This window comes from Idiotropiscis lumnitzeri, chromosome 6 (genome assembly GCF_059441095.1).
Source record: "Idiotropiscis lumnitzeri isolate Australia: NSW breed Sydney's pygmy pipehorse chromosome 6, RoL_Ilum_1.0, whole genome shotgun sequence".
Taxonomy (NCBI): domain Eukaryota; kingdom Metazoa; phylum Chordata; class Actinopteri; order Syngnathiformes; family Syngnathidae; genus Idiotropiscis; species Idiotropiscis lumnitzeri.
The window spans coordinates 9,367,590-9,380,805 of record NC_142396.1 but is presented as its reverse complement, the minus strand read 5'-3'; the positions used below and the strand labels follow the sequence as shown (position 1 = coordinate 9,380,805).

At 39.9% G+C, this 13,216-nt stretch overlaps 1 long non-coding RNA gene across 1 annotated transcript in view; it reads right to left on the bottom strand.

Annotated features, from left to right (window-relative positions):
* Nucleotides 1–13,216, bottom strand: part of LOC148335135 (uncharacterized) — a 67,945-nt gene that overhangs the window by 46,874 nt on the left and 7,855 nt on the right. Inside the window, exons 2-4 of the long non-coding RNA XR_015844078.1 lie at nucleotides 9,237–9,367; nucleotides 6,383–6,487; nucleotides 5,790–5,877 (exon numbers count right to left, since the gene is read on the bottom strand). This is a non-coding gene — a long non-coding RNA (uncharacterized LOC148335135). The remainder of the gene's footprint in view (nucleotides 1–5,789; nucleotides 5,878–6,382; nucleotides 6,488–9,236; nucleotides 9,368–13,216) is intronic.

Below are 13,216 nucleotides of genomic sequence, written 5' to 3'. Positions count from 1 at the left end.
GTGTGTAATTTGTGTGTGGGTCTCTCCCAGATCATTGACTCCATATGGTGAGAAACAGCAGGACTGATGAGTGCACTACCTGAGGTCCATGTTTGTGCTGCCGACTGGAACCAAAACAGAGACCCCCCGCGCGCCCCTCAACCCAGCGCACGATTCATTACAGACAAGACAGCACCGCTCGCGCCGCTCATTTCATCATTTAGCTTTTTTCCCCAGCTTATTCTGACACGCGCCTGCCTAACAACAAATCATCCTTTTCAACTACACATGATAGTTATCTGCTGACAGATAAGAGACGAGAGAAGCAAAGAGGATGGTGAAAGCGAGGAGATGTAAATGGGGGTGGAAGATGAGCGGGAGGAAAAACAGAATAACAATATGACACAGTCCATTTCAATATGGCGCAGGAAACGCGGGAGGCCCTCATTACTATAGAATGTTTCGTAACCAACTGCTTTCACGCCGGCGATAATTATGGAGATTCCCGGCTACAGAGCTGGAAATGAGCGAATAATGCAAGAGGGAGCCACGTTTCGATCATAATATATTAACAATAATCTCAACAGGAGAGTGAACTTTCACCGTGAAGCGGGGAGATAAAAAAAAGGGGCTATTATGCACAGGAGGGTGAGAAAAGATATGAATTAAGCTCAGTCACCAAGCGTTGCATTTGGCAGAAGATAAAAATTAGATGGAGGGCTTTGAGCTGCACAATGAGGAAGGGGATCACAGGATGAAATAATATTAATGGAAGGATAAAGACAACGGGATGGGGGCTTGGAAAATCGTAACTACGGCGCAGTGATGATGTGCGGAGACATCAAACGTGACACAAGACGTGAAGAGCACTAAATGGATTGATATAGTGGGTCACTTACAGTTTGACCTCTGTGGGTCAAAGTTGTGGGTTTAACCTCCAACCCCTTTTCTCTGCGTTGCCCTCACTTTTCTATTATCTCGTCATCGCAGTTATTAATGCTGGCAGAAAGCCGGTTACCGCGTGACTGTTTACCTGGAAAGAATTAGGATTAAAAAGCTTTGTGATCATTTCCCTGACATTGGCGTTCATTAGGCCGCTGCAGCATCGCCACAAACAAGTCACTCCTTTGGGGATTGAAGACATGAGGCAAATCCGTTTTTTTATTGAGTGCTTGTGTGGTTGGAAGGCACGGTCTTTTGTGCAACTCGTGTTCATCTAGACCTTGGCAGTGATCGGAACACACTTAACCAACTGGGACCAAACGAGGGGCATTTTCCTTTCTGTCTTTCATCTAATACATGGGGGAAATATGCAGTCTCCAAGGATGGCTAACCAAGCCAAAGACCAGAACAACACAATACATAATAATAATAACAATATGAAAGGTGTTTGTGACGCTAGTAAACAAAAAACACACATCTGATGGTGGGGACACCCACGGGGAAGGTTAAAACTGTACCTTTTTTTTTTTTAATTCATTTGAAGTCTCAGAATTTTTTATAAAAGTTTGTAATTAATATCCAGACATCCAGTTGTCCAAGTAAAAGAAAGCTAAACATGATTTGTTAAAAATTGAGTGTTACTATTAGATTAATAGTAATCGGTTTGAAGTTTGATTTATTTGGACTGCACAAGCAATTACAAAAAAAGGTGATTTACATAGTTGTTAAGTAAAAATGTTGCTCATTTTTTATCACTTCTGAATGCCTGAGGTCCCCTTGCTCTGTTTCGGATTGTTAGACTTGTGCCCACTTGTTGCCAAATGAGGGATGTGCAACTCACTTCACAAAAAAGCAGCACTTCGGCAAATAGTGAATATTTTCCAAAAAAAGAGGCTTCAAACTGTTTATTGCTGTATCACAATAAACTAATCATAACAAAAAGAGAAATACACTTTGTGTTCCCAAAACAACCACACATCTGAGCCTTTCAGTCTGCTAGCTTATTGCTACTGCTAATTAGCATTTATGTTGTCGTGCTCTAACACTAAGCGTGGTTTGAACAAGTACAATGCAGTAACATAGGGATTGCACCCAGTCATATATTCTTTATCCTCTATGAATAAAGACTAATATTAGTGCCGTACTGATGACCTGAGATGAGTCAAGACGTCTCAATTATTAGCACTGTATCGCTGTCTTTCTGCTCCCAGGTGGCCAAGGCAGGCAGTACAATTGCCATACGTACCGATAATTCTTTTCAACTCTATTTACTTGTGTAATTACTGTTATACTTTTTACAAGATATAAAATAAATATAAAGTATTATGGAGTACTGTTTTTCCTTATTGTACAATTCTTCTAATGATTATTATTTATATTTTTGCTAAAAATGAAACAAAAATATAGATCAGTAAAACAAAGCAATGCCATTAAATTAGATGTATGTCAATGAACACAAAAGCTGCAGTTTGTAATTTGCCAAACACACCAAAAATACATACGTCATTTAACATATTTGAATCTCCCATCTGTTTCCGTGTTACAAAATTAGGAAAGCATCACCTCATCAATGACCACTCAGAGTGACCAATAATCAAGTGGCCCTTTTATTGATGCGTCTTAATTGGGCCGTGAAATATGCCAAGCCCACAGTATATCACAAAAAGGCTTTGCGGAGAAACACAATGTTGCACGAATATGCTGCAAACTGCTCCTGCATGCTTGACCGGCTCACTACTGCAGAGAGGTAATATGCATGACACATTTCCAGGCACTAATTCATTTGTTTAGTAATACGGGGAGCTAACCTGAGCGGCGGTGAGGAAAATATAAAGGTGCTGTTAATCCACAACTAATCAAAAAGGGCGCAGCAAACAAGGATTTTGTCATATTAATTAAGTCAAGGCTTTAATATTTCTACAGCAAGGGACAAGCTGGACACACCGGTGCATCATTATTCCACAAGACCGCAATGTCAGAGTGGAGATGTTCCACGCAGCCGAGGACGGCCGATAGCGTGGCGAATGCTGAGAGAAGAATATGTATTTATGTTTCTGAAATCTTGTTGATAAAGGGCACTTGAAGCAGCATTGGTTGGAGGGGATTTGTCATTGAAGACGAGTGGCAACACAGCAAATGAACTGTGATGTTGATTAGTATAGGCCCTTAAGAGGCGACACTCGAAACTAATGCTGTTGACTCTGACCTGTTCAGGAACAAGTACTTCAACGGTAGCAAAGCATTTGAATTATAGTCAGGCAACAATACACATGAGCTGCGGCACGCACACAAAAGAATGTAATTACATTTCTGGCAAACAAATTTGAACTGGAGTTAAGGTTTGGGTTATTATAATGGACTGATGGGAACCAACAGGAAGAATCCTATGAAATGTCAAGTACTGCCCCATATCAAGAAGCAACACTATCGGTCACAGAGACTGCCGGCTGAGCAGAGATATTAACATTCTGATCATCTTGGGAAATGTTTGGTTCCCCTGCCTAAAGCACCGCTATTACAATCCCAAATAATTAACTTTCAGCGGAACAGGCTGTTGTCGAGAAAACAAGGAGGATGACTTCCTTTGAAGAAGTGTCACGCTTGACAGAAGTCCAAAAAAATAAAAAAAAGAATTGGACGAATTCTAAAAGTAATAACTTTGCAATGAAACTCACTCGGTCACGCTTTTTGTCACGTCTCTCTTGATCATACACGACCAATGTGTGGTGATGTTGAAACGCAAGAATGGCTGATACACCGTGCTGCAAAGCGTGTGACAAAAATATGGCAAATCGTAAATAGAACTCAAATTCTTGTATGCAGATAGACGTGCCATTTACATGACGCGGGTTCACACTGAAAGTGTAAAAATCTGATTTCTTTCCTTTTTTCTACCCACCCTTCATTCAAATGGCAACTGAGTTTTTTATGCAAAACAGATCTCAAAGTGGGCGTTTTTGAAAGTGACATTGATATCATCTGTGATCATCTTTAAAAATAAAAGACATGCTTATATGTATTCAGCGTGCTAGGAACAAACATAATAATCAATTAGGTAATTTATTGATTGTTAATAATCCCATCAATTGTCTGTTTTCTGATTAATCCAGTTTTGGGGCAACAAAAGCAAAATGGAGTACAAGCAATACATAGCCGCCCAGAGACCCATGAACCATACTGCAGAGTTGATGACAGTCCAAATAAAATGATTTTAACAATGGAAGTATAACATAAACACTTTGAGATAATTATCTGGTTGTACAAATGTCATCCTCCATAGGACACATTTTGATGTTAAGATCTCAGTACAGATTATTTGGAACAGTTGTAAAAATGTCATTCGAGTGCTTGTCATTGTTGAACAGCTGTAACCCAATTTCTCTCTTTCAGGGATGAAAGCACGGACGGACGGGTCTGTGCCTTAGACTCAAATCACACATCAAGAGTTAACCCTCGAGGCTTAAGAGGCCACTCGGATTCTTAACATTCAGTATTTCGAAACACTCGGTTCTTTCCCAACGTCCTGAGCAGGCGGTGATGATTGAGTAATTCATTGCGAGCGAATGGATTTTTTTTGTTTGTTTGTATAAATCAAAATAGACAAATATCTTCATTTTCTCAATGTTTACATGCATAAAAAAACTAAAAAAAAAAAAAAAACAGCAATGACTTAAGGGAGAAACTGTATTTTTACCTAATGGTCCAAAATGTTTTGGGGGTTTTAATATTCCTCCAGTCATGAACTGCACGGTTATTCAATCATTACCCTGTTTATGCCCTCATCCCAGTGACAGACTTCAACAGGCGCTAAACCAACTCAGGTAATATGCTCTAATAAATGGGCGCCAATAAAAAGCATTTAATCGTGAGTGTCAACATGATTAATTGTGCACTAAAATCCACGAGACCTCCCAGTCATTGGGGGCAGTGAAAAGGCATTTTGCATCTCAGCAGAACTGGTACAGAGACACGCCGTTATTGCGAGTCTATCCGTGGAATGGGATGAATGGCAACTTAATAATTAGCCACGTAATTTCTGCTCAGGAATTACTGTGTCGCAAACTGGCTGGTGAATTTAATTATTAGCACCCTTTTTGTTTCCATGTCCCTCTCATTACTGTCAGGATTGATGTAACGTAAACTTCATTAAAAATTAACGCGGGAGTCTTAATTATGAGGCTACACTGACTGAAGTTAGAATTAGCCAACTCAGTGATGTGCAAATGAGAGCATTATTTAAGAAACATGCTGGAAGTAGTTATGCTAATTTCAAGAGTTCACAGTAGCAGACCTTTTCACTTGCACTTGCATATTCATTAAACACACTATGCAAATTTAATGTAGCAGTCTTCGTAATGCCTTGTTAATTTATTCAGATTTATCGAGTACGACTTGTAAAAAGTACAAATTTAATTACACTATCTCCTTGGAAGGTAAGGGATATGGCCAAGGTTCTAAACTGTGTAAATCAGGAGTCTGGCGATAACGGGAATGAAAGGACACTGCTGTTAATAGCCAAGCAAGCAAGACATGATGATTTACATATGATATGATACAAGGAAAAATACCTAATGTGCGTACTTAGCCAGCCAAAAAAAAAAAAGCGTATTAAGCTGTAAAACGCTTTTGAGTTTAATATGATATTCCTGCCTTAGTATAATGCAACAGGCACCTCCCGTTCATTGAATAAAGGCGGAACTTTAAATAGAGCATGTACAATTTATCCAACGGGGACACGTGATTGTTCAGGGCAACTCTAACAATGAAGTGAATGCGTTTGTGGACAGACAAGAGCTTGAGAAAGTTGTTCAGGGGAGACATGAACAGTTACAAAGATTATTAAAAACAACAAAAAACGTTCTACTTACCGAGCCGGGCGAGAGTGCAAAAAATATTGCAAGATAAACGTCTCCATGTGTTGACAAGAAGAAACAGTCGGGCGGTCAATGCACAACTCTGGTGGCATAAACAAATGAACAGAAAAAAATACACAATGAGATACAATACAAAAATATATTTAAGAGAGGAAATCACTCATGATACAATAACACAAGATGTTGCCAATAATAATTACAGAATTACAATAATCAATAAATTAGAAGAAAAAAGAAAATTTATCTGATACACAATTAGAGGACGGAATACTTACAAAGACAACCAAAGCTTAGAGCATACAAATAAAATATCACCTTTTAACAACTATATATAAAAATATATATAAATAAAATAAAAAATAAAAAAATATATTTAAAAAAAAAAAAAAAAAAAAATATATATATATATATATATATATATATATAAATATAAAATATATATATAAATATAATATATATATATATAAATATAATATATATATATATATATATATATATATATATATATATATATATATATATATATATATATAAATTTTCTTTTTATTATTAATTTGCAGTTGCGTTTAAAGGAACACAATATTTACCGCATCAGGTAATAGAAAGAGCTCGGAAAGCTTGTGCGCTGGGCAGCCAAATAATCTTGTTAGCTTGAAGTGGTGTGGTCAGTTGCCAGTGACAGGATGTAAGCCCTGCGGGATAGCATTAAAAGCCTGAATGGGAGGAAAAACACCATCGCAAGAAGTCTAATCATCGTGCCGGTGAAAACAACCTGCAGACAAGCACAGAGGGCCACACAGCATTGACGGGAGCGCCACAGAAACCCACGCACACACAAACAGCACTCCAGGAGATAATTACATTGACTGGTTGTCTGTTAGTCTTGTCTGTTCACCCTCCCTTGGGATGTGTGCTTGGCACTGTGTGTGTGCCTGCACACCGTAATGGTCTGCAGGACAGTACCGAAATCACCCATAACGGCTTCTCTTAATAAAAATTAAAAGGGCTAACACAGCAACCAAATAAATACAAAATGCTTTTTTTAAATACACTCTGCACCGTGAAGCTGTTCACGGTTATATTTATTTTTAAGAAACCCCCACGTGTTTTATTGCACACTCCATATATGCAAAAGCACTCCCAAGCAAAATGTAAGTGCCTGGAAAGATTGCAGATGTACCATAAACACCTCTGAGTTGATTACATAAATATTGCATTACTCAATTATTTATGTGTTATTAATTAGAAAACATTTACTTTAAAAGGAAAATATTTGCAAGTACCCTACCGGGCCTTCTGCTTAATACATTGAAGCATGCTTCATTTGCATAAACATATATTATTTTGTTCACGGTTTCATTTGCATACATGGCAGTCGTAAATAGATATGCGTGCACGCATACAAGCACATAGCATTCGGCTCAAAATGTTTTTTGTTTTTTTTAAATGCGGTAATAAATTAATGACAGAATGAAAAATCTGTTCATGGCACACAGGATTTTTAAAATGAAATTATGAAGCAAATTTTGCCGAGACTGAACGTCACAAAAAAGGCTGAACATACAATGTCCATATCGAGTATGTTAAATTGACGGCGGGTGTCATTACATGGAAGCTTGTGGGTTTTCTCGGGCAGTGATTGTACAATCAAGCTATTAGAACAACCCCTGCTGTTTTCCCACATTATTCTGACGAATGTCAAAATTAAAATGCGGCCCCTATTCAACCCTATTGAACCTCCGACTAACAGATGACTTAATATACACCCGTTATCATCTTGACAGGAATCATTTCCATTTTTCCTCACTAAGAGTGACAGATGTGAACCATCCCATTGACCATAATTAATCTGTGTTTAGACTGAACCGGCCGCACAGTAGAGGAGGCATATAGCCCAGGGTCTGAGGGCCTGAAAGAGAATTCTAGCTGTCTGGGCCCCGTGCTTCTCAGTGTAATTATCCCATTGCCATGAATAATGGGACAAGGGGGATCAGAGGGATGCTTTGATAGAGATGAGATTAGTTTAATCAAGTTCATTGCTTGGGCTAGGCCACCGAATCTCATCATCCCTCCTCTCAAATCACCAGACCCTCACCCCACCCACTGACGCTCCCTTTACATGTGCCACATTAGCAGGAAAAATTTATGACATCGTTAGTTTTAAGTGCCACCTCTGTTAGGACAATGCACGTTTAAAACAAGAGACCTCTGTGACGTAAGAGGAGTCATACAACATGGCCCAAATTTCGGGGGAGGTCATCAAGCTTGTTGGCATTTTACATAATAATTAACTTGTCAGTTCAGCAAATGTGGCGTTTAATGCAAAGACACATCTGGACAACAACAGACGAATCGATACGTATTTTGATGCACTCATATCTTTAAAGACATTTTTCGATGAAAATATATATATTTTTTGCAGATTAGTCACTGTGGAGAGGCTTGTTTTTGACACTGTCATCCACTAAAAAAAATAAATAAATAAATCACCAGTTTTTATTAGATCGTTGTTTTCAAAAGGTCTTGCAAGTCAAAATGTTCAAAGGAAAGTCAAGTAAAAAAATGACGCTTACAATAATATTTTCTATGCGCTCCCACTAAATTCAGATTACTATTAAATTTGTGGAATATGACTTAAGCATCATAATCCAACCGTTTTAACCGTCTCAGGGGATTTAATAGCGACTGAAAATGACATCACAGTTGCCCAGGGCTCAGGTAAACAACCAATCACAGTTCACCTGTTTTCTGAGTTGAGTCATGTGACATTCACAATCTGAGCTGAGATTGGTCGTTACCTGAGTAACTGATGTCATTTTCATTCAAAAGCACGTGGCAACATATCTGCTCCCTGAGATGGATAAAAATGGGTAGCTATTGCTGCTTACTTCATATTCCACTGACCCAATATTAATCAGTAAAACGTGTTTAGACTCATGGGGCCGCATAGAACATATTATTGTCAAGAACATTTTGGACTTGAGTTCCCTTTTGTCAACACACTGCTCGGAAGCTCTGCAGGCAGACGATTGCGCTATAGCAGCACAATTTGCAAGTCATTTATCAAAAAAAGACATTGGGATTAATTAAGCCTGGGGACTAAATTAGCCTCCCTCCTTGCTCATCAAGGTGTACCCTTGGTTTCAGTTTGGAGGAGGGGGTTGAAGGCTCCATGCTGGTGATGAGGCAGTAGGGATTTGATACTTCGAGCATGTATTTAAGATGTTTTATTTTTTTCAATTGGGGTTTGCCGGATTCTGTTCACCATTTCAGCAAAGATTTAGAAAAAAAATTCTACTTCTCATTTAATGGATGTTTAAGACATTTATCATTTGGGGTTTTAATTGAATACTTGAGAAAGAGAAGATTACAAGTGTGTTTTTTTTTTTTTAATGGTAAACATTTTCACAATAATATAACACACACATTCTATGTTCTTACCAAAAACCGGGTTCATCAGTCGGGAGAATCTCGTCCCTGACTGGAGAGGGTCATCCTTTTGATGAATGGACTGAGTTGTTTGTGGCTCCGGGCGAGGATTCCGCACCTCGAGAGGCAGAGGCGACCCAACTCTGTTTTGTGCAAAGAACCACAAGTAAGATGTTAGGAAATAAGGGGAAGAGAGGGACAGAGAGAAAGCGAGGGATGAATTTGGATTACCCAGGAGTTGTATCTCCCATGAGTCTCGCATCCGAGAGACATTAGGAATCTAATGTGCTATTATTCTCCATCACCCCGCTAAGCCTAAAACATCTGTCCTTGGGGTGTCTCTGGTAATAGACACGGGCTTTCGGACCCTTGGCTGAGACAAGATAGCAGCTTCTACAAGGGCCCTTGACGTCCTGCCGACTTAATCCGCGAGTACTTCCACAAAATTGACAATGCCTAGAGAGTAAAGCAATCAGCCGACACGGTGCAACGTAGCATTCTTATTTCGGCTGCAGAAGGGAAGAGCTGACCTTTAGGAGGTCTGGCAAAGAATTTAATTTGTTTCAACAACTTTCAAAAGGAATTTACTTGCCATTTGAGTTTCTGAGCGTGTGGCAGGAGAATCGGGTCAAATTTCCATTTACATACCGGAAAGAATGCAATTTCCTACTTGATTGGAACAACTTTTGAAAGGAAAATCAGACAAAATTCTTTGATCTTGGGACAGAGAATAGAAAAACTGGGAAACACACTGCCTTCTGGCTTTGGTCTTTTCCTCGGATTTGTCAGCAAACATGAAGAATCTAGTTAACCTTTTGGCTTTAAGGACCAAGTGCTGGCAAATTCCACAATGATGACTGTTTGATCCTGTCATAAAGGAAATGTCTGCTTTCGAAGATTCCCCCGTCTGATCGAGAGCATTGCTTTGCCATTTTTCCACACAGATCAAATATCTTCTATTCAGGTGACATTTTGCAAAAACAACCAGTGACAATGCGAGCGGTATAGCCTCAAAGTCCACTGGAAATTTCTATCGAACGTAAAATATTTAAACTACACTAAATTAAGCACTTTCCCGTGTCTTCCGAACATCGTAATAATTGTTTTCACATGACCATGGATAGAATATTCATGATATTCATATTTAACAAGAAAGATCAGTTCATGGAGGCCTAGTATTTGATGTTGTATTTCTGCTAAGTGAATTAAATCTCGTCAAAGAGCACTGATATTTGTCTTAAAGGCTTTTCTGCCCCCAAGGTCTCATTATTAATGAGTCCTCTTAAATGAAAAGAATATATCGTGATTCATTAATTATTGATGTGTGTGGTGGGGGAGGGGGGGTTGATACTATGGGCACTGATTAATTTAAGTGAAATAATATTTCAATGTTGCAAAAGACAGGATAACGACAACTCTGCTGTGCCCGTGTCCCAATAGATCCATCACAGAGAGAGTGGATGAGACCACGCAGCCTGTTAAGACACCAAGTTTCCCAGCTATGCTTACGTAAAACGCAGCTTGAGCAGATGGCCAAGCTTGTGCCTTCCACTCGCTCGTGTTTCTGTCGAGCAATTAAAAGTTTGAGGCTGTTTTTCCTCTCCCTTCCCCCTACTGTACAGATTGCAAACATGACAAGGGGTCAAATATCTGCAAGGGGAAAAGGAGTGGAACAACTGTTCCAGCGGGCCGCTTTGGCCTCAGCTGGTGTGCAAACAGACGAGTATTCACCTGCAAGAGGACGCGCAATCACCCAACACCGGAGTGAATAATTAGTGCAATAATTACCCGCCTCAAAATGGATCTGCAAGCTGGCTTCCCTTGCATTGGCGTCAAGAATAACAGGTGTTGAAAGTGCCTCGAAGGGACAGAGATTAAAGATAGTTCCGTTAATCTGGTTCTCCTTCAGGCGCAACTGTTCTGTATTTTATCCTGTCACCCAAAGCAAGGGTCGCGCGGGGCCCCATTTTCCTCCGGCTTGGCGGTTTCGGGAGCGCTAGGCATTTGACAGAGAATGAATGTTGTTTAATCTGGGAGTATGAGCTGTCCTTGAGCTTCTCGGACACACCGTGTCCACATAACCGCCAGCCACGAGGAGTTAGGTTGCAGTAATGCTCATTACCGGCTGCCGCGTGCTTTTCTTTGTCGCTGACAAAATATGGACACAGTGAAAAGCAAACTTATTTTGAGCTCTGCCCTGTGATATTGTGCTCTTTACAAATCAAGATCCAAATTGAAATAAGCATTTGTGATATTTTCTGCGGTTATTTCGTTTTATCATCCTTTCTAATCACACAAAGACTTACTTTTCAGGAATACAATCTAAGAAACAATGGAGTTCATTTTGTAAGAATGGTTTGTACTTTATTGGGTCTCCTTGGAAGCCTACCGGCTGTATATGGATTCTGTTTTGACTAAAGCAATGAAGCAAATGAGCCTAGGGGTGTTTGTTCTCGTAAGAATTACTTAAGACTTGTCAAGATGCCACAACTCGTGCTTGGGTTCCCAGGCTCTTTCTCTTGTTTGTTTTTCCAGACTTCCTGTGTGTTTTTGAAATGGCTACAGCAGGTGGAACGGATCTTCCCCTCCAAGAGTTAAAATATTTGTTCTTCAGCCTAAGTGGTGTGTATTTTGCACGAGTCCTTATAAATGATCATTGCATTTGAGGGCAACTGAGCGCTATGCCCAGACATTGTTGTAATACAAAAGGATTGCCCTACACACAAAGCTATTCATTCCCATTTCCATTTCGGTATGACGAGAATATGTCTATGCAAAATCAAGACGAATGTGCAGTTGAAACAGACAGTGGTTGATTATACTAGCCGCATGACATCTTGCACTTTATCTTTTATGGTGCCCTGTTGTCTTATAATGTTGCATCATTAGTTTCCCTGACAATGATTTAGCTTTGAGGCTGCTACCCCATTGACCTGTGCTGTGTTTAAATGTAACCTTCTTTTAGTCCAAGCTATCATTTGTCATTTCTGAGCGGTCAAATACACACAAATTGGACACAACCTGCCATCCCCAATGACAGCAAGACATAGAGCCTGCAAAAGAGGAGCAGGGAAATCACTTGCATCTATTACATTTACATGGTCTGGGAAGGTTAGAGAGTCATTCGTGAAAGATAACCACCTCTAATTTCTTTGGGGATGATGGGACCTTGGGTCGGCTGCCAACCCAGTGTTCCAGGTCAGGGGCCCCTGAATGTTAACTAAGACCCGCAGGAGCAGGTCAGCAGGCAGGCTAAGGGACTGAAGGAAAGCCTTTGCCCAGCTCATATGCTGGTGGCCAGCAATGCGTGCAGAAAGTCGCCATCCATCTTTGGCACAATGCTAATGAGCCATTGTGGGAGAGGTCAGTGGTTAAGATTGCTATCCAGGTGGTGCCTCCCTGTGGCGAAGCACAGCACCACCCTGCGTCAATATTTCTTTCAAAGATGACAGAAATGATTTGAATATGCTCAACAACACGTCACCCCTTTGGCCATCTTGTTAATTTATGCAAAGGGTATGGTATTTTACATGTTTATTTGCAATTCACAATTAATCGAATTTTAATCGTAATCCCGATGTTGGTCACCACGATTAAATTGACTTGGTTGTCGAGGATTATTAAAATTAAAACGAGGGCTCGGACGCATATCTAATCAAACTCTGTTCTCAACGAGTAGTCAGCTAACCACCAGGGGGCGTACGCGAGACTAAGGCTTCTTTAAGACGCCCAACTAAAAAGCGAGCAACCGCTGCAGTGCTACGGCAGCTTTCAGTCACTTGTGGTAGTGTTGGGTTGTTCTTGAACGATTCGTTCAAGAAGAACTTATCTTTTCAGTGGACGTGAGTGAATGGATCACTTGAAGTGATTTGTTCTTGGGAACGTGCATTTCGTAAATCATCACAAACGACCAATCAGCATTTAGTGTCAGATGGAGGAAGGATTTTTAATGAAAATACTGCCACGCAATCGGTGAGGTAATTTCCCGTTTG